Raw genomic sequence first — 26144 nt, 5'->3', positions numbered from 1 at the left:
AATGATTCTTACTTCACACAATTCAGATATCCAACCTGCATCTCTTATACATTTACTGGAGATTTTAAAAAACACCTCATCTGGATGCAACTCGAAATATCAATGTGGATTAAGAGTGTGTTATGGGGACAAGGAGAACAGATCTACATCTGCATCATTCCACCTGAAAATATTTACAGTACTGACTAGCAGAAACAGACCACCTACTGAGAAATCCACCATGGCAGCCTAAGTATCAGTGCTAGGGTCCAAACACCATGGCCTCTCAAAGCTTTTCTTTACCATGCCTTCAGAGTGACACTCGCACATAAATAAAGAGTGCTGTGAGCCAATTCGGTTATATAACACTCTTTAAAGCACTGTTGGTTAAAAGGGAAAAAAAATCCCTCATTCAGGCACAACTCATTTTCCAATAAATAGAAAATCCGATAGAGAATTGTTTGACAGTGTTTCTCAACATGTTATATTAATTTTAAATCTAGTCGTAAGTAGTATGCGTGCTACTCGGATCTATTTCTTCTATCACTCCAGGGCATACAATCCATTGTACTGAAAGTTTAAATGTACAGTACACAGCTATATAAATAGCCAGTCAGAATAACATTTCCTTAAAGGATAGCATTTACATTTCCAGGCTTGTGTTAGAAAATGTGAACAAGAGGACGCAAGTGGGAGACAACTTGTTATCCAAAAGTGTGGAACAAGCTTCCCAGCTGGAGCTGATGCCCCCATTGCAGAAAAGGCTCAATGTTTAATTGCTAGTAGCTAACACAATCTATATGGGCTCCCGGCACTCATAACCTTTTCTTAAGACTGAGTTTATAATGGAACATGCAAGCCTTCTGATAGATTTACAATAGTAAGCACAGCGGTTGCTTTACTATCCATTTTCTAAACATGTCTAAACAACCATACATTATCCAATGCAGGGTCATGGGGGAGCCAGCGACTAACCCAGCCAGTAACAGGCAGAAGGCAGGATACTCGCTGGATAGGATGCCAGTCCATCGCAGGGCACAGATACCCACTCACTCTAGGGACAATCTTCCCAGAAGCCAACTAATCTACCAGTATGTCTTTGGACTGCGGGAGAAAGCCCAAACAAACATGTGAAGAACATAAAATCCCCATGCAGATAGCACCCCAGGTCTGGAATTGAACCAAGGGCCCTAGCACTGCCACCATGCTACCCTAAGTTACTTTACCATGCCAGGTAAATTTGGGCTTCTTGCTTGTCTGCAGTGCCAGTCATGTGGGCTTGATCCTGCCCTCCAACACCTCGTTATTATACAGTACATCTTCACTTCCCAGGCACTTCAGGCACAGAGTTTACACATTGACCTTTACAACTCAAATGGCTAAAGAACACCTTGAAAGAATAAAATTCATTTCATTTTAATTTGAATAATGATGACTTGTTTTTTTTTTTTACTTGTCACTCCCAAGAAAGGCACAACGGACTTTGGTTTATGAAGCACACAGTGTGAAGTGCCTGCAGCAAACAGACTCAATAACAGTTAAATTATACCTCTTACACATTGGTAGTTGGTTATGATTCTTTCAAGCAGCTTTCAAAAATAAATTTAAACATATTAGTTTCAAAAAGCAAAAAAAAGAAACTACCTCTGAAACCTTTGTTTACCCAGACATACTGATGGCACCATTAATGGAGGATCATTGACTACAAATAAGGTTATTCTAGCTGTCTGCCTTGGGCAATGGGGTTGAATTTCACTTTGCATCTTCTTGAGCAGAAGAAACCCGTCAGTAAGAATCCTAATTATAAGCTACAGTATGTACATACTTCAGACAGCCCTCAACCAAGTGTCCAGACACTGAGAAACAGCAGTGTTAGGCTGCATAAGCTACAGACTTGAAACAGAACCATGTACTTTTTCATGACAGACAAAACCCAGTTTCTTTAGGGCAGCCTTTCTGAATTCCATTTTCCCAGTAGCCATAATCATTCCAAGGTTTTTCTTTTATCTTTAAACTTGGAATTTCCAGTTATTAATAAATCCCCCTCACTGCTAATGCTCTGGTATCTGCATTTGAGGGAGTGATGACATGGGGCTTTGATTTGAAATGTGATAATAGATGTTATTTACTGTACACCTACGCACACTGGCTTTGTTAAGAGTACATGCAGCATTTTCCACACCACAAGAGACCCAGAAAAACACTCTGGCTCAGTGTCACCAGGTACCTCAGCACGGCGCAGGAATTCAGCCACAAGCACACTCAAGCCCACTTAACCCAACTGGCTGTCACGCAGATGTGCTGCTCAGGAAGTCTTGGTCACAGTCTGCTTATGGCAGCACCTACAGTATGACTTCATGGCGGCTTTTGGAGCCTTCTAGCTTCTACCCAATGGAAGATCGACAACAAGGCCCGAGTCTGTAATTAGCTACTGGCTGATGGGTTTTTACTTAATTCTGGCCTTAGACAGAATAACTACCACATACCAAAACCTTAAAACATAAAATTGTATTTTATGGTCTTTAATGGAAATCATTCCAGACTTAACAAACAAAAAATCTGGCAAACACAATCCTGAACTGCCGGAGATCTAATGGTTCAAGGGTTCACACATACAGAGAAATTTATTAGGCATACAAACTTATTAGGCTTTCAAACAAGAATATGGGGATTTTTAATGTTTTTTTTAAGTTTTACTAAAAGGTTTAAAAGGCCACAAGAACTCCTGGACAAAAGCTCTTGAAATGTCATAGGACTGTAGAGGCCTATGGGTTGTGTCCGAGTTTCACTGGGGTTGTCCACCATTTTGGATTCGTATAAAATTGATGAATTTTCATAGATAGAACACTTTAAAAATCAAAAATCTTTTTTGAACCCAATTAAGGTAGAGATCTGAAAGACAATCTCAGCCTCCGTGAGCCAGTGAAGTGCCTGATATCATAACATCCTGTATTGCTAACTGCTCCTCTCACACACAAACCTTGGAAACGGACTAGGCATCATTTTCGTTACAGTGCAATTACTATATAGTGAAATAGTGCAACTGCCTAAACTTGAGGAGGTTACCCGACTGCTAATGAGTTCTGAAAGCACTGCTGTCTTATGGGCTGCTGTACAAATTAACCCAAAATCTTGCATGTTTCATAGGATAAAAATCTGTTTCAGATATGCACCTCACATGTTGCAGTGATGCCTTTTACACCCGTAATGGGTCATAACCTGCTTGGCGAAATGCTCACCATAAAGCTAACTGCTCTTCTTGAATAATGATTTAACCAATTAAATCCAAACTCGATATGCATCATTGAAGTGACAATGCCATCACAACATGTCAAAATCAGACTGTGACAAACACAAGGATGGCCAACTGGTTGCTATTCTGTTTTCTGGTGGACATGTACCACAGATCAAACTGCTCCTGCAGAAACAATACTGATTTTATGAGAACTGGACCTATAGAAAAAGCATTTGACTGATTCATTCTAAGACTGGTGTTATTAAAGCTACAACAAAACTACATTACAAAGAAATGGGATTTTGGTGCGAACCGAGACCTTTTTTCTGTTGTCAATATGCGGGCAATATTGCAAACTGCTACTTTACTACAGTATTTCACGACCGTGGAACTTGCTCAGAAGTTTTTGAAACTGCATTTGGTTTTCTAGTCCGATTTTGGTTTCTGAATTCATGGTGCAACTGCAGAACATTAAATTACTGTATCAGCAGGGCAGTATTCTCCAGACACAGACTGACAGCTTTGATAGACGAATGAAACCTGCTGAAGCAGGAACTTAGTGCTTTGAAAAAAGAGACACTTTGAGGCAAGAAGCCTTACAGCAGCAAAAGGCAGGTTGCTCTGTGTCATGGATGAGTAAAGACTGAAAAATGACTCATTAACAGGTCCCGCCATATTTGTCATTTTTTTGGTGCAGGGAAGGAAGAAGATTCAACGAACATCCTCTGTCCTTCACAGTTCAGAATTTCCAAACACAGAACGTCTGTACGGCACAGCAGTTCATGAAATTACAAACGTGGCCTAAATGGTTAAATGGAGACGTTACAAAAAACAAAGGAAGAGAAAGCTTGGCAGACTTTACAGGCTGCGTAAATGGGCCTATGATTCCAAAGACTGTAAGAGTATATCAAGCTTCAGGTGCAGCTGAGAAAAAAATATTAGCACTGCCAAGGAGACAAAGAAGAATACTGCAACAGAAGCAAAGCATTTTTCTAGTGCTACAACAGTAAAAGAATGGCAAAAGAGGGAGTAACAGTTTATGAGATAATAGAGGACTAATAATTGATGGTTAACAAACTATTTTACAGAGTTTTATGAGAGACAATGTCGGTAACATGCCCCATGTCATAAAACATGATCCATCAAGATTGGATCTTTTGAACATAATTGACATTGTTCTAGGTTTTGGTCACCATATCACAAAGATGATAATACAGCCTTAGAAACAGTTACTTGGTAAAAAAAAAATGATTCCTGACAGAGGAGTGTCATATATGATCTGGAACAAAGAAAACCCAAGCTTATCAAACCCAAAGGGGTACAGACAGGGTCAACTCAGGGGACCGTTTCACATTCAGGAGCAAAATAAGAACACGGGGAACCTAAAGGGGAATTTATTTAGGACAGAGAACAGGAAACCCTGTTAAGAATTGTGGGTGTCTGGAATAGCCTTTCCAGTCAGGTACAAGCCCTGGGCACATGTGAGAAATGGCAGTTTGAAATTTTAGTTTCATTTTGCTACTGAACTACCAAACGAGCAAGATGAGCTCCAAGTGTCTCTTCTCATTTACATCCTTTCTTATTTTCCTAAACAACCCAATGAGGGCTGCACAGTGGTGCGGTGGTCAGCATTGCTGCCATCGCTGCCAATGCTGGGGCCCTGGGTTCAATTCCAGTCTTGGGGTGCTGTCTGTATGGAATTTGTATGTTCTCCCTGCATTTGCTGGGGTTTTCTCCCACAGTTAACTGACTTTTGGGAAAACTGACCCTGGTGTGTGAGTATGTGTGTTTATGTCTGTGTGTGCCCTGCGAAGGACTGGCATCCCATCCAGGGTGTATCCTGCCTTGCGCCTGTTGGTTGCTGGAATAGGCTCTGGCTCCCCTCCAACCCCGAATTGGTTGACATAGTTGCAAAACGCCTGGATGGATGATATCCTGATAATGAACATTACTACATTGAAATTGCATTTTGTTAAAATGCAAGCTAAAAGTATAGTAGTCATTTCAGGACACTATCCCTTTACCAATTAGCAAAAAGATTTTAGCAAGTACTGACTGGACCTGATTGGTCCCGATTGGACTGATTGGAAGCAAGTACTGAAAAGTACTGAAAAGACGCCACCTTGTCATGACAGAAGAACAGTACCTCAGAACAGAACAACATAGCAGTAACCTAAACACATGGTGCACGCTGGCTGATTTAAGTGCTGCTGACCAGAACCACAGAAATGGTCACAGACTGTGAAAAAAATCCCTCTTCAAATGTGGGTCATGCTCTGTTTCACATCAAAGGCCTGCTGCTTACTTTAGACGAGGAATCGCGCTCTTATTTTGAAAGTGTTCAAAGGGAGTGACTTGTAAAATTGTTTGCGAAGGGGCGGACACCGAAAACAAGTCCAATATGTTGGTTATAAAAGGACACTTTCCACCACATTGCATAATCAACAATAATCAGTACTGCTGTGTAGCTTCACAAATAAAGAAAGCTTATCACAATTTTCTTTAATATAAATAGGAAATATTAACCACCTATGATGTGTTCCAACAAATATGGAAAAAAAGCATTGGCACTGACAGATCCAAATGTAACTTATCTAATTTTTCCCACCCACTTAAGTCTTCAGTCACTCAGCCCACAATTCTCTGGCATTTGCCCTTTGACCCCAGGCAGAAGGTGATTTAGGAACACACTAAACATGGGTACTACTTGGCGTCACCAGTTCAAGGATTCTAGTCAACAACCACAAAGTGCAAGAAGGGTCAGCTATGGACTGGACCCAGCAGAGACGGTCGGTCCACTCATGAAAATAAGTATATAGTTCACTAAAACCCCCTTGATCATTCTTGATTAAAGAAACAGATTTACCTTACTGTATATTGGGTGACCAGCTAAACCGAATATTGATTTTTTTTTTCCTTTAAGGGAATAAGGGACACATTCTTCCACAAATGATGCCAAGCACTTGTAGTTTTCTTTAAGCATTCTTCTAGAAAGGGTTGAAAAGCTCAATGCTCATTGCCAAGAATCTTTTACTGTGAAGCTGTTTGGGGAAGTTAATTATGCTGAAGAACTACATACAGTTATTGTACTTACAACTGCTACAACTACAACTTACAACAGAGCAAAATGAACATCATTTAAATTGTATTTCTAGTCTGTGGCTGTGAGTCTGACAAAGTCACTACAAAAAAAAACATTGATACAAAAACGGAAAAGGCATCCTGCTGCGGTTGTCACAAGTATTTGGCTTTTAACACAATTTTGATTACAATTATGAATCAGAATTTTACATGTGTACCAGACAGTAAATATATTTAAATCTGAACTTATTTTGGAACCGATCATTTCTGAGGAAATTAAAAAAACTTTTAAGACTGCACAGAATGTCTTCTTGGTCGAATCTCTTAGAACACCCAGTTCATATACAGGACAGGCGTGTTAAGAAATGAGATGCTACTATTCATGTTTTGATGTCCGTGCTGCTGTGTTTATAATCACATGTTCTCAGCTCTCTATTGTGCTTACAACAGTATTTGGGCATGACAGATTTAAACACAGTGCTTGCCCTGGATTTAAATGTTAAAAGCTCAGTGTATACTTAACAAGACAGGTGTGCTTTGTAACCCTTCAGCTCAAGACAAGCATCTGTGCAGGAAAACTTGCACAGACTGCCTTTTTATTCTATAAACAAAGCTTGAATCAGCTGAAAACAAAATATTATGCTGCTAATATTACATAAACGTCTACATTTCTACAGGGACAACCTGACCAATTATTTTGCTTCAAAGGCAGATAAATTCAAACCTAAAAAGGCTTGAAAATTTTTCTGTCTGGAAAGAAAATGTATTTAAAACTTGAAGTGTCAAAATGAGGCAGTTTTATTGAGGTACCATTCTAAGTACTTTTCACCTTTTGATAGATTTACCTCATCCTTTACCATAAAGGCCAGTGGCACTTTGGTGAAAAAAACAGTAATGATGATTCACTCCCAAAGTCAATTCTTTCTCCTCCTCTTGAGAAAAACAGGAGTCCATTTCTGAGTGAATCGCTCCAGAGCGTTCTCCGCTGCACTAAGCTAATCTGGTATAATAAAAACCATGTGCAAATATTGTAACACAGTTTCCTGTTATGCAAACAATATAACCATCTCCCTCCCCTTACTGTATCATCAGTTTCACCAGGCTATAATCCAGCAGCCAAATGGAATATATTACACATCCAGAGTGTCCACCCTGATAGCACTCTCAGCTCTTTGCTGTGCAGTACAGCTGTTTCGCCGGCCAGACTCAAGGAAGGATCTGGCCTGAGATCACAGGCAGGCCTATTCTTATGGAGCTGGCCCTCCTGGAAACAGCACCTTTGTGAACAACAATGGTTTTCCTTTAAAAGCAACTCATAATCTGAGCCCAGCTGTATCAGAAGCTGGCCACCTGTGTCCACGTCTGGCTGAAAGACAGTCCATTGTGTCCTTTATTTAGCTAGCAAAGCTTTTATTAATTATCCAGTGGGTAAAGACACTACACATAGCAAAGACTTCAATTCCTTTGATTATAACGGAGTTACCAAACAAAAACATTTCTTCAGAGTGTTAACAGATGGGTTTCTGAAGTAAAGAAATGTTCAAATATTAATATGTTATATACTATATTTTATTATCTGCATCAAATATTGCTATACATTTCTCTCTGCAAAAGTTCAAGGTGCTCAAACACCTTGAATTACATTTTCCCCAGTTATCTTCAGAATTAATAGTTTACAATTATGTAAAACCTTCTTGCTTTACCATGGACTGATATATTTTACTGCTGGCCATGATGTTACTTGGTAGGAGTCTTACTACTAACTACTATTAATACCCGAGTAGTCCAACTAAGGCAGCAAAGAGCATTCAACCAACAATTTCCAAAATGACATTCAAAACATTTCCTCAAATATAAAAACGGTAACAGGAAACTATGTTCTCATGTGGTGAGCTGAAGTGCAGCTGAAATGAGCTGATTGTGGGAGAAATACTTCTGGACTCTTACCTTTGCTAAGGTACAGCACAACCCTTGACAACTGTAAGAGCATGAACCTACAGTGAGCCAGTCCACGCTTTCACAGCTAAGGGACGAGTTTCTCCTGCTTCTTTTTGCTCTCCTGCCAACTCAAACTGTCTCTACTGAGCAACCTGCTAATCTAGAAGCATGATCAAAACCAAGAACTTGAGTCTTAAATCAAAGCAAAAATAAACAAATCTAAACACTGCTGTAGTATAAATGTATTTCACATTGTGTTTAATGTTTCCTCTTAACTGGGCTGTTTTCAGGTTCAGAATCTTCAGGCCTGAGTCAACAACTGATTTATTTTAACATAGAACATCACACCAGGGCACTGAACCCTTCAAGTATATAATTTAAGAAAAGTAAAAGAAATCCTAGAAAAAACACACCTAGCACACGGGCTTAAAAGAAAAGTTGCCTGCATTTTTTCCCAGCTGCCCAAAAACATTTAATGCCGCATGCTCAAAATCTGAGTGGGGAACACAGTGGGAAAAATCTGATACTGTAATCGAAGAGTACACACATTCCTCAGAAGACAGCCCTCACAATCAGTCTTCTGTACTCGAGAGGCGGGGGGGCTGGCGTTTGTTTGAAGAAACAGCAGAAGAAGGTGTTGGAAAATATTGTTTTTTAGATACCACAGTCCCAGAAGAGGGTTATCAAAGGAAGTGGAAAGCAATTGCTCATGAAAGTCCAAACGACAGCAGCTTCCGCAGGGCTGCCAGGCACTGTGGCTGGACTTTTCGAGTTTCCTATGTACGTTTGCGAAAGGAAGACTATGACCGTGATGGTCTCTGCCATGAGTCAGACTTCTGTCAGCTGAACTCGCATGTTTCCACCCAGCTCCTGCTGTTTCTGACCTGGTGTTACCACTTTTCTGTTGAAGCCCAACTTGGAGGCCTAAGGTCCCCTCGAGGTTTTGCCCTTGGGGTCTCGAAGACGAACTCCGTCTGCATGTAGACTCCAAAAGAGATGTCAGGCCCCGCACTGAAGAAGACTCACTTCCACAGATGGTCATGCTCAAAGCTGCTCCATTTTGTGCTTCGAAGTTACTGTATAGTTGGAATATTTCCAAATTAAGGCTCCTCATTTTAATATTACTTTTCAGTTTTGAGTGTGGGGATCTGTGCGATGGCAGTGCTATGCATTAAAAACAGTGATCCCTTGAATCATCCTTGTATGTGGATGTTTTTCCCTTTGTGACGGCCTATGTTCTCCAAGTTTCCATACGTTAAACATTTGGATTTTTTCTGAAAGCGATTAATGTCCAAATGCACTCAATACAAAATTAAGAAATACCTATTCTAACTAATAGATGCTGTGTATGAATAAATGCACAACTGTAATGTAATTTAAGCTAATTTAAGCTGAAATACTTATAAATATGGCCACACGCCCACCCCCCATCCCTGCCCCCTCTGTGTAAAAAGCTCCAGATTCACACAGTGGCACACGCAGGTGGGATGTACAAAAGACAAGAGCAACAAAACCCACTGAAGAACCCACAGTAAAAAACCTGCACACAACTAAGAACAAAATGCTCAAAAGAGCCATTTCGCCAAATTCTATAGCCACACAGCACAAGTTTCCATGAGCCCTGCGGAATGTGGACATTCCAAAGGTGGAAGACCAGCTCAAACGCATAGTTACCTCACCACTGGAAATCAGTCTGAAATAGCCCGTGGCTTGAAGAACCTGGTGGTGGTGTGGGGTTTGTGGGTGGTCCAGAGGAAAAAGAAGGACAGTATACATTAACATGGCAGTATTTATTTACACCACGCCCAGTACCTAACCATTCCTGGGCTTCCACAGGAAACAGACATTAGACTGCACAAGTCCCCGCGAGTTCAGACCCACAGTGCATCGGCAGAACATATAGGTGCCCACCTGCAGCACATTTTCACTAGGAATGCTGGCAGTGGTCCACTGAAAGGAGAGATCTTTAATACTTGGGGTGAGCTTTCACATGCTGTAATTACGTATGACAAATCTGTGTATAGCAAACCTAAATTCTTTAGTACTTAATCTTAACCAGGATTACATTTAAATGCTAAGCAAACAGTCTGATTCTCAGAAAGCCTCTTCTGCCCTTTTTCATTGGTCCAAGACCAGGTTTGTTAACATGCAGTGAAAATCCTTTATGTAGAATGTCAATGTACCTACTGACTCTTCAGTGGGCTAAGACCTTTGTCTATTTTTGTATACAATGTGTTACATAAAGCAATCAAATAAAATAAAATATTACATAAATATTCTTCTAAAGGGGTAGTTATTAACTTTCACACATTGCAGTATGACATACTATTATTCATTGGAAAGAGCCATGCAATTCATAGCTATCCCAGTCGATAGTAGTGCCCTTAATCAGAATGAATGTGAATGAATGAAACTAAGCATCCAGGTGTTCTAGCAACTTTAACATAGAGAACACAACACTAAAAAAAATCTCTCTGTTTACCTCATATTCAGATCCACAAACACAGAGAGAGACTTGTGTTACAGTTTGGTCTTAGTGATATGTTAATGTAGTGTTATGTGATGTTACAATAGCTAAATGATGCATTTAGAGTTTTGCAGAGATGGGGACTAATGCGATTCACACATTACAACATGAAAGCAAGGCTACGTGCAGAGAAACAAAAGGTTTTCACCATAAACATTGTGGTTAATCATTCTATAGCATTCTGATCAAACTACCAAAACACCACCTTTAATAAACTATGACTCCTTAAAATCAAGTCAAGTCAAGTGAGTGGCATTTAAAGTACTAGTACTTTAGTCATTCACTGTGGTCAATAAAATTCTCTCCATAAATGACATATTAATGGCATCCATGATATGTTAATGTTCACTATAGTTGTTCAGTTATATTGCTATGATCATTTTTTTTACCGACATTCCTTGGTTAGGGAGAGTTTGAGCCTTTCTTTACCCAAATGGATTCCAGGGTATCTCCAAATGAAATCTGTGATACACATTCTCCTCTTTCCACTCTAGCCTCTCCCCTCTGAAAGAATATTGCTGTATTTATTTAGACCTCACTCACAGCACTGTTTGTTTTACAGCCATCACAGAGGGTTACACGTCTCTGTGGGACTATCAGAACAGGCTGGCTTCTTTCCAGATGTTTCCTTTTTATTTCTTAAGATCGCCCCTTTCTTAAAGACCTCCATGCTACAAAATTCTTCAACTTTGAAGTGCACAAGTCAAGCTGCGAAACTGCAAAGTTTTTTTTGTCCGTTTACCTTATACCTTTTAACAAAGTCATTCCCAACTGTCCACATTTTCACTACGTTTATACCAAACAGCCAAAGACCACATCTTACAACCTCCATTCTTTTCTTCCACACACAACAGAGGCACCATTAAACACAACCAAAGAATACAAAGTTCAGCAATGCCATCTTTTGCACTGTCCACACTAGTCACAGATCTGCTGGAGCATTGCTTTTTTTCCCAGAAAACCTTAGAAAAAGGAAATGACGGAGAATCTTCTGGGATATTATCACGTGCAAAACAGTACTAGGCAATTGTTAAACACAGCAGATGGATTATGTTTCAAATCTATGATGAGAAACACTTTACAGCCAACCTCAAAGATCTAGAAAAAACACAAAGACAGGCAGAAACAGATCTTAGTGAAGCACTCAAAGTAGACATACACTACGTCAGAACCTTCCTATTTATTTGCTCAGTGTGCCTGTCAACTCATTAAAGGACACCTTTGATTGCACAGAAGGATGTTAGGACATTCGTCTACAAATATAGCGTTGTGACCAGTTACATCAAATAAGTCAAAACACTGCCTCCTGTGAGAGATGACACTCAATGTCTCTAGAGTAACTTTAAAATGAGCGCTTAGAATCAATCAGAAAACTTTACTGCTTTTGATCTTGTGACAGTGCAGACATCACACTAACACAAACCAGGTGCTCTGCCCACCCTGATGGGGCGGGGTCTACTCCAGGCACACAATAAATGTACAGTTTAACGAGTGAAACATACACGGGGGCAGACTGTCAAGCCTATCATTCACATAAGCACATAAACAAGCTTTACTATGAAAGGAGCCTTGCTTCAAATGAAGATGTACATCTGCCTTAACACTTTAATTCATATCTTCTACAGGAAAGACACAGAGCCTTTATAATTTGCTCTGTTTGGGTTTAAAGAGTGCAGGCATGGCAGGAAAGCCCTTGGGTCTGTTCTTAAACTGCAGCTCATCTTTCAGGCCCGAGCTCTTTAAACACATGCCACTAGAGCCTCAGCCCGAGAAAGGACATGATCTGTTACACATCGTGCTGTGTTAAGGCCCTGCTCCTTCAAGGAAATTCAAGAAAGATGACTCAGGAATGCTATTGCATCTCTTTTCACAATATGCCAGAGTGCACAATGTAGACCAAGCAGTAAGAATGAAGAAATGGCCAGTCACATGGCCAAAAATGACCAGGCACCTCCTCTCTACAGCTATGAAAAACGTCAGTCCTGAAAAACAGCATTCAACACGCTGCAGACGATCACCATCATTCTTCACAATTCAGGCTCGCATACAAACAAGATCAAAAAGTGCAAATGGTTTGTGTACAAGAATTTGTTTTGGGAGTTTACAGGGCTGTAAAATGTGTCTAGTTTTAATGAAAACCCTCCCTGGTCCTTCTTATACTGGATTAAAATGGATAGGATGGTTTTGTAGATACATTTCACTTAAGGTCTGGAATTCCTAAAAAAAAAACCCTTCATATTGCCAGTACCTGGATAGTATTTCACTAGGCTCCAATCAAATATCTGACTGTGACAAAAGGAACATTTAGTTTTTAGTTTGTGCTGTTTAAAAGGAATTCATCTCCCTAAAGAATACTAAAAGTGGCTACAGTGGTCAAAAGCATCTCAGTTTAAAAAAAAAAAATCACTGTGACAGCTTGAAAGGTAAACAATAGCATTTTCCAATCCCAAACGCTTACTTAATCAACCAAAGGCCATTACTGCAATTGTCTCTTCACCACACAGTTTAAAAATGCTGGTTATCAGTGGTGGCAGACATAATAACCAAGATACTCAAAAGAGGCGGTGTGGCAAATCTGCAGTGTTGAACTGGCAATTATTTCTGGTTTAGTGCTGTAGCTGTAATGACAGCACTCATGCTGTGACCTCTGATAGCACATGGAGCTGTGGCTAGGTGTCCTAGCAGTTTAAAGCAAAGCAAAAAAAAAAACATAGCACGGCCTTTCAATTTAAAACACAGAAAACAATAATTACAGTCATCATCTCTCCCCACCGTGACCCCTCTTCTCTAATACAGACACACATCAGCACTCTCCATAACCCTCCCGGTTTAACCAGTAATTTATCAGGAATTGTTGACTAACACTATTATTTAAAAAGGAGCGAGGTCTTGCCTACACTTTGTGACCATCATACGTTACAATTTCACATCTGGTACACATTCCCAAAACTATGCAGTCAGCTTTGGCAGGCCAAAGGAGATTTGGAGAGGAGTCTGCATCCTAGGAAATGTGCAGAAGGAGCTTCGATTTGCTGTGCTGCAAGACTGGGCCTTGTCAGAGTTCAGAGTTTGTGCTTGCAGGAGGTCTCCTCTCCCCCTCAGGGATTTCCAGCCGCCGTTCGATTTCATTTGGAGTTTATTATTTGACCCAGAGCAAACAAACAGTAACCTAATCCCAAGAGCCAGCCAGCTTTAACTTTTCCCACTGATGCTGCTTAGATTTATTACCAAAAATGGCAATTTACATTATTGTCCTGATTTCAGATAGTTTCTGGACAGCACGTATTATTTGTTTTATAAAAAAAACGTTTGACAATATAAAAAAAAAACACTCCTTGCTTGCTATTGCCTTCTGGCTTTTTTTTTTTTTTGAGAGAGAGAAAGAACAGTAAATTCAATTTGGAAAATAATTCCAGAAAAGAACAAAGTACACAAGGTCAGTTATGGTGACGTTAGCAAACTTATCATCTGTCGCAACAAGGGCTACAAGAACAAATAAGAAACTGGATCTTCTCAGTGTAAAAAAATGCAACCTGAAGCACTGTATTAGGTAGTCTAGATCTGTGTGAAATCACATCAGTTCATTCCCTATTAAGCATTCACTGTAAACTCTATGAACACATGCTTTTTAATTTACCACTATGAAGAACCAAGTTACCTTTGAAAACAAGGTCTGCTACTCTTTTTTGAAACAAAAAAGCTTCAGTTAGACACAGAACATATGCAGCTGCTCTAGATCTGCCTTGCAGACCTAGTGGGTTTGGTCTTGAGCCAGATCTGGTCACACCTCCAGGTCCTGTCCTGCTTGCCTTACAGTTAATTGTGAACCCTGTTGACATGATCCAGTCAAGGTTTGGCTAGGCTTTTTAGAATGAAGCCACCACATTCCTAAAGACCAATGCCACTTGAGAGGATAGTCAGAGGAGGGTGGGCGAAAGGTTTTTGTACTAGATTTTCAGGTTGTTGCATGTGCGTCAGGAGTTCAGTTCAAGAGGACATTGCCTTTGTCTGTATGCTCACTCCAGTTTATGACACCAGCACCCTTTTTCCAGCTTGTGTTTCATCATATCGCTCCCTTGTCCCCCATAGTAGGGAGGTGGGCTCCCAATAGTCTTTTCCACTTGGCAGCCTGGCCCTTAGATAAAATAGTATCTCAAACTGCTCACCCAGCTTTGTGAATGCATGAGTGAAAGTAAGAAATGTTAGAAATTACACTTGAGAGGAGCCCATGAAGCCCATCTAGTTTGTTGTGTTGCTGGTTACTAACACACATATATATATCTACCCATTTATTGAAGGATGTCAGGGGATTCAACAAAATAGCTGAGCAGCTCATTGTAGACTTCCACAGGCCTCTGGGTGGAAAAAAAAAGCTTCTTATTCTTATTCTCTATTTTAAAAGCATTTCTCCAGTTTCCACATGCGTCCTCTGGTTCGTGATTCTGAAGAAATCCAATGGGTTAATTCATAGTCTCATAGTCTTCTCTATTCAAAACAAGATGTAGTTATTTTAGCCCTTAAGCCCTGAAATGTATCTGGTTGCTCTTCTCTGGACTGATTCCAGAGCAGCAATATATTGTTTAGATGTATTCGAAATTACGTACTGTAAAGTTTTAACATCTCAATTTATTTTTACTCAATTTTAAGTATATACTTTTAACTTTATATCCAAACTATCCTAGCCTTCTGTTTGCTTTTTTATTTTTCCCCACACTGTCTAGAAGATAAAAATGAAAAGAACAATCAACTTCTTCATACAACATTTCTTTCAGGTTTATGGTATTGCATTTTCTATCTATAGTTTGTTTTTGCTACCTGCACATAACACTGCATTTCTTAACATTAAATGACATTTATCAGATGTTTACCCAGAAGCTGAGGTCTATCTAAATATTGTTTCATTTATTTTCTTCTACAGTGTTTTGCTAAGTCTCCTGTATTGGTATCTTTTGCGTTTGACTAGATGAATCTAGAAAATTAATATAGTTTAGGGTATTTGTGGTCGCAACAGAGATCCCTGTGGTACTCCACTGTAAACTACTCCTGTGTATCCCTACATTCTGTCCATTAACCAGTTCTCAACCAGAAATGATGCACCATCATGTGAATCGCCAGCAATTTGAAAATTGTTCTGCGAGGAGAAACTTTAAGAGCCTTATGAAAATCGGAACATCTACCTTGCCCTATGCTGTTTGTATTATGAGAATGGGGGAAAGGGTTCCCCAGGGCAGCTCATGGCCATCTTCTTCAAAAGCAGTGCAGTGCAGACAGAACCTCTGAGAAAATCACTCATTTAGTCCAGTGTATTCCCAAGGGATTAGAAATTATTCCACACGAAAAGTGTTCTGTTTATACCAGTGTCATGTGTCTCAACATGAACACTAAGTAGAACATTTTTGTTGCAAGACAGCTTTTTGATTATGTCAGAAAAGGGGTTTTCGTGTTTGTACGTGCTTGCTTGTGACACACTGTTGCCTTTCTCCACTTACAAAAAAAAAATGTTCAACTCACAAAAGCTGAAGTAAAATTAACATTTTGTATGGGTGAGTCAGGACATAAAGGGACAAACTGGGAATTCAAATCTCTATTACCTGCCAAATACACAATTAAGACAAACCATCCAGATGAAACATGTTAAGTGGAATAAAGAAATCAAAGGAGGTTGTATTAATAATAAGAACACTTGTGCCCATTTCTAATGCTTCCGTATTTGAGAGTTTATACAAACTTTAATCCCCTAGAGTGAAGGCACAGCTATACAGACAGAAACAGTCCAGACCAAAGTGCTTCAGATCAAAGAACATTCTCTGTCCTTTGTGTCTCCATCAGCCCCCTCAGAATGAACACTTCTCTGCTCATTGCAAACGGCATCAGGGTCAGTGTCAGCAGGGCAGGTGAAGTGTGGGGTGTACCTACAGTAGCATTTTGAGTAAAATATTGGAAAGAGAAAAGGATTTAAATTTCTCATCTCTAATTCAATGGCCAACCATAAAGGGTGGGGTATCCCTCCAAATCCCAGTGCCTTTTATAAAATTTTCCCACTACCACTTGAGACCCTAGGAGCTCCTGCCCAGATCAGAGATGGACAATTCCACTCTTAAGGGTTAGAGGTTCATCTGCTTCCCATTGCACCTCTGATATTAAAGTACGTAATTGAGCTGATTATATGGATAAAAAGTCAAATCACCTATTTGTTAGCTTTTAATAAGTTTCAAATTGAAAAAGACTTGTTAAACTGGCAGGAATGCAGCTCTTGAGAAATGAGATTGCCCTCCCTTGGCCTAGATTTTGCTGAGGAGGTTACTGGATAAACCATTTGGAAACCTTAAACCAGAGGTCATGAATAGGCCACCTGTGGGCCCCTAGCAGGCCAAAAGTCATCGTGTGGAAGCCCAAAGCAGCTGGCAAAATCACATGTTTCAGGAGTTCATATCGCTCTCTGGTCAAGTTAAGAGGCAGTGTTGTATGTTGCTTCTGCACTAACACTAGTGTTGATAGGCTGAGGGAAAAGGAGATTTTAGATTATTCTGCGTTATTTCTACCAAAAAAGAGTTTGTAAAGGGACTGTAGAAAGTGGCCTGCACTGGCAAAATTTCAAGTGTGCAGGACCACTGCCCTAAACCACATCTCTTTTAATTCTCTAACTTACAGTTCAAGAGGGCAAGTGTAAAATCTGGCACCTGAACTGCATTTTCAAAAATGGATTGTATTCATAGCACATAATGAGATCATTATCCTTTTGTTGTTAATTACTACATTATGTTTGTATTGTAGGGCTGTCAGGCTGGAAAATTCTGACACTCCTATATAATTTAGTATATAAATATTTTGGAGATGCAGAGATATTCCCTAAAAGACCATGTACTGTACCTCGATCTTTAACATTCCTGATCTTTACAAATGGGAGTCATTGAGATTTAAAGAATATTCTAATTTAATTTTAAAAAGAACTTACAGTAACAGAAAAAAAACAACACCTTTCCTATTTGTGAGCCACACATTTCAAGATGTTCTTTTGCTTTAGTTTCAAAATAAATAAACCAACATATATACATATTTTATATATTATGTAGTCCAGGTCGGTAGCTGCGTCAGCATGAGTAGGCTGCAAAGGAACAAGTAATAGGTTTATTCCATACTGAAAAGAGAAGAAAGAAAACAAACCTACTTGTTCCTTTTATATATTATAGATGTTAGTAAATATAGCATAATTAAAAGGGAATTTCTAACAATTACGATCAATGTAAACATAATGAAAATACATTATTGATGCAAATGTGTTCCCTGCGCATAGAAAGGGTTAAAGGAAATTTTCCAGGAAACTTTGCCAATGAGGAGAGCTAAATTAAAAAGAAATGACAGTTTATGTCTGTTTAAACATATACGCGGCGTGATGACATCATCGCAATGAACAGCAAATGCTATCATGTTCCACATTACAGTTTGCAGACTAGCCATGTAATTGTAGCTTGCTATATAAAACCCCCCATAAAGTTCTCTGGGTTGAATTTCAGTAAAATCTTTAGTCAGCTGCCTTTGCACATTTTATTCAATCCGCTCCTCTTTATATTCAAACACGACTTACCATCATATATACTGTGAAACAATACATGCCCCAAAATCAAGGAAAATTAGACTTTGTGGAAAGACAGAATTATCTAGCAAAATTTTGGTCTCCTGATATTTTTACTTTGGTTCAGTCTAAGCTGATACGGCGGTGTCCCAAGAGCCAGACGCAACATTTTCCAACAGACACGCTGAGTCATGGGCAACTATTGTTTTGTCTGTCCCATTAAAGTACTTAAAGGTTATTTTTAAACAGGCTGGTATTTGTAGTATTAAGGCAAAAGGTGATAGATTTGTATTGGGTTCGGTTTAAAAGTGCTTAATTTAGGACAGCAGACTTTAGAGCCCACTGCAATCAAGCCTCGCTGTATGTATCAAAGGAGGTCTTTTAAACCTTGTTTTCAATCTCAAAAGACAGAGCTTAGGCTTCAAGATCAGCTAAGGGAAATTTAACATACTACATTAGAAGGTGGTCTGAGGTCTGAGAAGCATATGTTACTCATAAACATGATTAAAAAATGCCCAGGATCCCAGAGACCTCCAGTATACATGTACAATGTGCAGGTCTTCACTGAACCCATCCCGGTTATCTCAATGGCTGCAGCACCTGAACATAGTGCAGCTGGAACTCTTAAACTGCACTGCATGTACTTTCCAAACTGTACACGATGGCAACATTTGACTATCACTTTAACGGAAAATGTCCTGCCTGATAAGTTAGTTGACTCTCGCCTGGATAGCTGCTGACAGTGTTTTAAATAAAATTATGACACGGCTTCTGTTAAAAGACAAACTGATAAATGAATCAGGTGAGCTTTTCACCTCCCAGTCAAGTTGGAACAAGGTTATCTCTCTCTCTCCTTTTGTAAAGAAAAGGAGACTGCTAAATATTCCACAAAAGAAACCAAGGTACAGACAGACTGCATGAAGAAAGGCAATAAATTTGCAGACAACAGTGAGGGAAACTTTGAAGTCACGGCCTGGGGTATAAGAGGTATAATATGAGCCCGGACAAATACGTTTGAGGGGGGAGAAAGGATAAAGTTTCTCATCCCAACCACAATGGTCACTCTTAATAAAGAGAAAAGTATTCATGATCAGAATTTGCTGTCTGTCTCTCTGCTGTACACAGTTCTCCGTTTTCTATAGGAGAAATGCTGTTGCTGGTGCAAATAATGCATATTTATCTTTTTTGAACAGCAAATGTAACAAATTAACAAATATAGAATGCTCACACTATTGCACACATTATTAAGTACCCTTAGGACCAAACTCATTACAAACCCAGATATCTTCCACAAATTAGTACAGTATAAGACCCAAACAGTCATTTACTTTTGGGTAGGCCACAGACAATAACTCGCCATATAGTTGTGACAATAAAAGTAAGATAATACTGATATTTGGTTGAGATTTAGATAAGAAAGTTGACACTATCAAAGTTCAGGAGTTTTAATTAAGTTTAAAATCAGAATTTAACTGCCAGCTGCACTCCCTTCTGCATCAATCACATTTGTTTGCAGGCATGGGTCAAGGTCCACGATAATACTTTCCAGTATGCAGACCTTTATCTATTGTTAAGGCACTTATAGAGTAATTCGGATTAATACTACAGAACTACTGATCTGCACAACATGCACTGTCAAACCACTATTAGAATATGAGACGTACTTTCACTTGGCTGACATGAATATTGCTGCAGTTAACAAGGTGTGATAATCCACTGCAGTGCTTCTCAGATTGTGAGCTTGGGCCCACTGGTGTGCTGTGAAGAGGTCTCAGGTGTGTGTTGCAATCAGAAGCGATTAGGTCTTTCCAACACTGAACCAAAAATGGAACAGGTATATTCACTGCAAACTTGACATCTCATATTGAATTTGCAGTCGGAAATTTGAAGTCAAACATTTCTCATTAGCATTAGGGTCTATATTTCAATGCAAAATGTTATTTCTTGCAAAACTAGCACTGGCTGTTTTTAGACCTGGAGGGAATTTATATGAAAACACTGAAGTAAAATATTCAGAAATCATTGTGCATACTGCAAGTTTGAGACATTAAAAAGGTGCTGTGATCTGAAACACTTGGGAAGCACTGATTTAATATGACATCATTAGATGACAATTTTATTGTTGACTTTAAAAGTGTTTTGTGGAGGAATCCAAGAAACCAAAACAAACTTTGCTTTCCAGCAACCTTGAACTGTCCCATCCGTTTACCATTAATTACTTAACTGTTTTAGAAGCCCACTGCAAATTCCCAAAATTTCAAAAATAAGCCGATGCTTTTTCCTCGCACAATCCCCGTCTCTACCGGGAAACCACTCTGTCTCTTTCTGTCCTTGGCAGAGGATGCTTTTAAATTATGTAAAGAGGCAAATAAAGAGAGACCGCCAAATGGGAAACGACTGGAATGAGTAACTGTTTCAACTCGTTTCCAGTGGCTTTTAATTTCTTTTCCTTGACAACCCGTAAACAGCAGTGCACCACAATTTTAATTCTGTGGCCCCAGATCCTGTGGAGTTGACAACAATAACACAGAACTGGAACCCAGAGCAGCTTCAGGCCGAGTCGTGACCGAAAATTAGACGCACCTGAGCTGGGGCTTCACCACAGCTGGCCTGATTAAAGTCACGTGCGACTCATTAGGCCGGCTGTAAAACCTGCGAGGACTCCAACTGATCCTCAATAAGTGGCACATGTTAGTGCGGAGTCAGAAAAAGAAAAAAGCTTCCTGTGCAAAGTGTCACATTATGACAAGTGTTAAAGATTTTGCTGCTTTATCTGACGAGAATACTCGATTCTCCTCTTTAATTAGTTACAGTAACGACTTTCTTTTACTTCATCAGCGAGCAGGCAGTGACTGAGCAGGCTCTCATTTCCTGCTTGATTAAGGCCTACAGGCAGGGGTCGGTGATGAGGGGGCAGTCTAATTAACTCGTGCTGCGCATGTTCCTGTCCCTTACAACACAGGATATCTCAACATTGACCTCGACTTCATTTCCCTCATGACTGTCTCCCTCCCCCCACCAGGAGAAGAAGGGGATCTCTGGCTTCCTTTGCCCTGCCAAGTGGCATTTCATCCAGAAAAGGGAATTCAAGGATTTAAAGCAGAGAGGATTGAGGCTGTTCCTGTACAAAAGGAAGACGTGTGCACGAGAGAGGGCCTTTGAAGCAACAGAAGCTCTGCTGAGATAATGGCAGAAACAGCAGGAACTGTAAAAGCCTCCAAAATGCATAAATCCTTAAACAGATGGTAACCATGGTAAGACACCCCTTCCTGCTGGGAGGTAGAGCTTCTTGTGTTTGGACCCATTCTGCTGAAGGGAATATGACAGCAACAGAAAAACAAAAGGTCTAAAACTTCCTTTGATCGGCTCAACAGTTTAATCAACTTCCTCTCCATTGTTCTGCACTCATTATATTGAGATAATATCACTGCACATCTGTCACTCCTATAGTGGTTAACTGCACATGCACAAGATGCATGGTACTTCAGATCAGCAATGGCATTTGCGCTTTATTACTGAAATTAATATTTTTGTTTGGCTGAATAAGGAAGCAGCTAACTATCTTGAGCACAGATGGATGACTCCAGGCCTCAAGGGCCAGATCTTACTCAACAGAACCAGTTTGAAGAAGTAGTCCAATCACCTTTTTAAGGACAATTATCATTAATTAGAAACTATTGGATCTTGTGTTTCACTCAAAGACTGGTGAACTGGAGACTAGAGAACAACAATGTCTGGGGGGTTTTCTTCCCCATATAAAATTAAACGTCCTGTTCTGTTCATACAACATCTGGCTCAGGGCTGTCTTTCGCCTTATTGACAAAGTGCTTCAACATTTCTATGAATAATGGCAGAAATGTGAAGTTTCACAAGACCTAAACATATTTAATTACTTCTTGACTTCCATCTATAGAATCACCCAAGTCACAGCAGGTTTGATAGTTCGGCCCATCTAATCGTTTTGGTAGGTAGTAGCTAATGGATCCAAGGATCTCGTCCAGACATTTCTTGAAAGAAGCCAGGATATTGGCTTCAATAACGTGTGTATAGCTTGTTAGTCCCACAACCCTTTGCATAAAGAAATCTCCTGTTCTCAGATCACTGTCTTTAGCCCTACGCCTAGAAAGCCCCAATCCAGTAAGTTTTATAGATAAGCTTTAATCACCTTAGCCTGCAAACACTTGAAAGCTATCGACCAGTTATGCAAGTAATTTGCTCAGTTACAAGAAATAGACGAGTTCTGACAATTCTTTTGTGTTCATGTGTTGCAATTACAGAACAAAGCTGAAGAAAATTTAGACCTTCTATATGATCCCTAAAGTTCATAATTTAACAAAGCTCAATCTTCATTGCTCATATTGAAATTGTCTTTAGAAACTGATGGTTCCCTATAAAACCAGAAGAAGGGCTAAAGACCTCTGGTCCAATTAATCAGTAAGTCCCTTTTTCAACCTTATTCCTCTCTGCAGGGAGTTCTTCAGTTCCTGTCAGTCTCCCAGACTGATAAACGAGTTAGCGTGTTTGATTTGAAACCCTCCACTAGGCTACCAGGAAAGCCTGTCAGTGTTTGCTTTCTTGAATAACTGTGGTCAGGCTGCCTACACATGCAAAATTTAAACACAAACAAAAGCAACAAGAGGAACATAAAATTCAAACATAAAAGCACAAAGAGCAGACTTTATATATACAAATATATATAAAAGGTTGCAAGCCCACAAAGCCGTACTCATTCTATTCAACATAACCTAAAGCAGCTCATTAAGTTTACACGAAAAAACACTCCTGGAATCAGCTGGCTGGGGACACCTTTTTAAAACAATTCTTTGCACCAGGAAGCAAATGTCAGGCATTTAGTCAGAATACAAAACTTCAAAGACACCAATAAATCAAGTGTCAGGCTGTGCTCTTCAGTCTTCAATTCACAGAGACGCTAAACAGCACACCAGCCACTAAAGACAGGCCCATTACCTGAGAGAGAAACCCTGACTCAGAAGCACTCTGTAGTCAAAAGAAAAACTAGAATAACATTACTGTAGACAGAAATGAGTTCTCCATGTCCCCGCAGTGGTACAAGATTGTATTAGTACATCACAAAATGGAGAATACACACACCCTGTATAATGTACATTTTGTTATTGCTATTAAACTTTTTTGGACATTGGTCAACATTAATTATATTCAGATGAAATAGATCACAAGCGGTATTTGTTAGAAGATTTCAATTTTATCTAAATGAATTAAAATGCAGGCTTCAGAAAATAAAGTAAGCATTTTAAACAAATATTACAGTCTCTCGGCCCAGCAACACCATTAGAGATTATTTAAAGGTGTAATTGTAACATTACACCACTTAATTTGAAACAGGTGATATTAACACAGCAAGACATTCAGAATTTATCAGGAGTGCCTAGGTAACAGTAGATAGTGGACTGAATTATGCAGTTTCCCATTCAAACAAGTCTTTATCTATCTGGCTCCAGTGACAGGAAGCTGTGAATCATTCTCAGAGCTCCTTTCTAACAGGTGTTGTGGGTACTGACCCCGAACAGGCAGACAAACTGTTTAACCTCTTATGAGACATTAGTGCCCTACCTCAAGTGCTGATTTTAATAGGAAATGTGTTCTACAGTGCAACATAAAGATCTGTTCTAACAGGATTTCTTTTTAAAAATAAACATTGTTGGGTTGTTCTACTCTGTAATATTATACATTGTCCTTTGACAACATTGTTTCTTCATGCTCTAATTTAAAAAAAATTACCCTTTTTTATTTACCCAGAATATTTTTCCTTAAAAATAAAATGACTACTATCAATATTACTATCATTCGCAGAGGAATATTCCAGTTAATCATATCCCATCTACCTCGAAGGACCCCAAGGACATGGTTGTGAAATGGGTCTTTTTCAGCACTCTGAGGTAAAGGCCCTGACAAGAAGATGCTTTGTTGAAAAGCTCAACAAAGCAATGTATGAAATCTACAGTCGGTGGGAAGTCTATTTTATTTTCCAAACTGGAAAATTACATGACGCGAGTCAACTCTTTGAAATACCTCTCATGGCTCTTTAATACCAGCTCAAAACATTGTAATAAAGGCTTGGCTGTTGGGTTTTTAACCCAGTCTGAGGATCCATGTGACTTGTGCTGGCAGTAAAATTCCCCAGGTTTGTTCAGAGCTGGTGTGCAAGAGAGAGAAGACTTTACACAGGTCTCCAAAACCATAAAAGATCATTAAAATGTTTCCACTTACTGTTTAAAAGAAGGGATTCTTAAGAAGTGAAGTAATACCCCTTGTGTCACTGAGGCTGTTCAGTGGTTTGCCAACTTCTTTTAGGATTTGGCGTTTGAAGTATGAAGTGTTGTCCTTCTTTTAGAAGTACCGTTTACTTACTGTAAAGCAAAATGGAAGGGGTATAAAACAAGTTTGTGTAAATAAATTAGATTAGATCAGCTCATGTAGCAGGGAATGGATCAACATTGCTTCAGATCAGCCCAAGATCTAGATCAATTGTTTAGTGATAAAAGATCAGCTCTGGATGTTTATAAAGAAACATTACTTTCAACACCAAAAGTTCAGGAAAGCCATCATTAACTGAGCTGAAATCTCCTCATCTAATGTTGTGAAAGCATTTCAAAAGCATAACGTGTTTGGCATTTTTATCAAGAAAATGATCCACCCCCCAAAAAATGGATGAGGTGTGAATTAGTCCACACTGCCAGATTCCTGACATTGAAGGGTTTAGGGTCTTAGCATCATGTGATGTCTCAGGGGCTTCACATGATTCTTCCAGACGCACAACATCTCCACACTTGTTTTAAATTTTAGAAATGTGATGAAGGTTGGACTTGTAGCATACACAAAATGGCCACACTTGTTGTTAGCACTTTTCCCCAAGATGATTAATAGACATTTTCCACTGGCAATGATATGGCAAGTCACCGCACAATACTGTTTTTATAGCGCAGACAGAAGCGGCTATAGTTTTCTTTTTTTGTTTTCATCACGAAACAGAAATTCCAGGCCACCGCCGTCTCTCTGCTACAGGCCAAAGCAGTAGCTTTAACGGGCTATTTAATACGGCTTCGATGTTGTTAAATTCATCAGAACCTGCTGTGTTCGGTCTTAAGTATTTTCTAGTACCAAACCAACCCATCAATGATCTTTTGTATTTCTGTTGTGTTACAACCTGTGTCATCAGCATTGACTCATATTCACCAAAACATTACAAAATAATAAAACATAAATCACTAAGTTTTTCCCTTCTCATAGTGAGCTTCTAAATGTAACATTTCGCAACAAAACGGGAAACAAGTTTTGCTTTAAAAATCTGTAAGTAATTTGCCCTGCCAAATGCAATAGTTGTGTATGTGCTGACCTTCAAATAATTAAGCCCTGTATATTTTCTCAGTTTTAAAGGCATTTTAAAAGTAATTCCAAATAACTGCCATAAAATGAGCTAGAAAGAATATTAACCCTTTGAACCATATTATTTTTGTTCTTGTTTTAAAATTGATTTCTTTGAATTGAATAAACTGAGGTTGTTATATATATCAAACAAAAGGCTGCTAGTTTGTGCAGATGAACCTACTTCCCAAAATGGTGTTGTTTTGCAAGAACAATGGTTTGATTCTGTTTTCTCCCTGTGTAAAGGTCCGCTTTGTAGAAATAACTTCCTGCATAAATGTATGGATTCTAGTAAGAAGGTTGTGCCAACACTACAGACTCATTTGTCTGCTGTTCTGTTCTTATGACAGATGCAATGTTTGCAGTCGAGAGCGAGTCATTCAGCTCATCTCATACAACTGGTAGTT

The 26144-nt window shown here is 39.3% G+C and overlaps 1 protein-coding gene across 4 annotated transcripts in view; it reads right to left on the bottom strand.

Moving 5' to 3' along the window:
- Positions 1–26144, bottom strand: part of fhl3a (four and a half LIM domains 3a) — a 51219-nt gene that overhangs the window by 11375 nt on the left and 13700 nt on the right. For 2 of the 4 annotated variants that reach the window (XM_088932432.1, XM_088932433.1), the window contains exon 2: positions 24583–24722. The exons of the other annotated variants lie outside the window; for them this stretch is intronic. The gene's annotated coding sequence lies outside the window, so the exon portion shown is untranslated. The remainder of the gene's footprint in view (positions 1–24582; positions 24723–26144) is intronic. 4 annotated transcript variants of the gene reach the window in all.

This window comes from Atractosteus spatula, chromosome 14, assembly GCF_055471065.1.
Source record: "Atractosteus spatula isolate fAtrSpa1 chromosome 14, fAtrSpa1.hap1, whole genome shotgun sequence".
Lineage (NCBI taxonomy): Eukaryota > Metazoa > Chordata > Actinopteri > Semionotiformes > Lepisosteidae > Atractosteus > Atractosteus spatula.
This window is presented reverse-complemented; position numbering and strand designations above follow the sequence as displayed.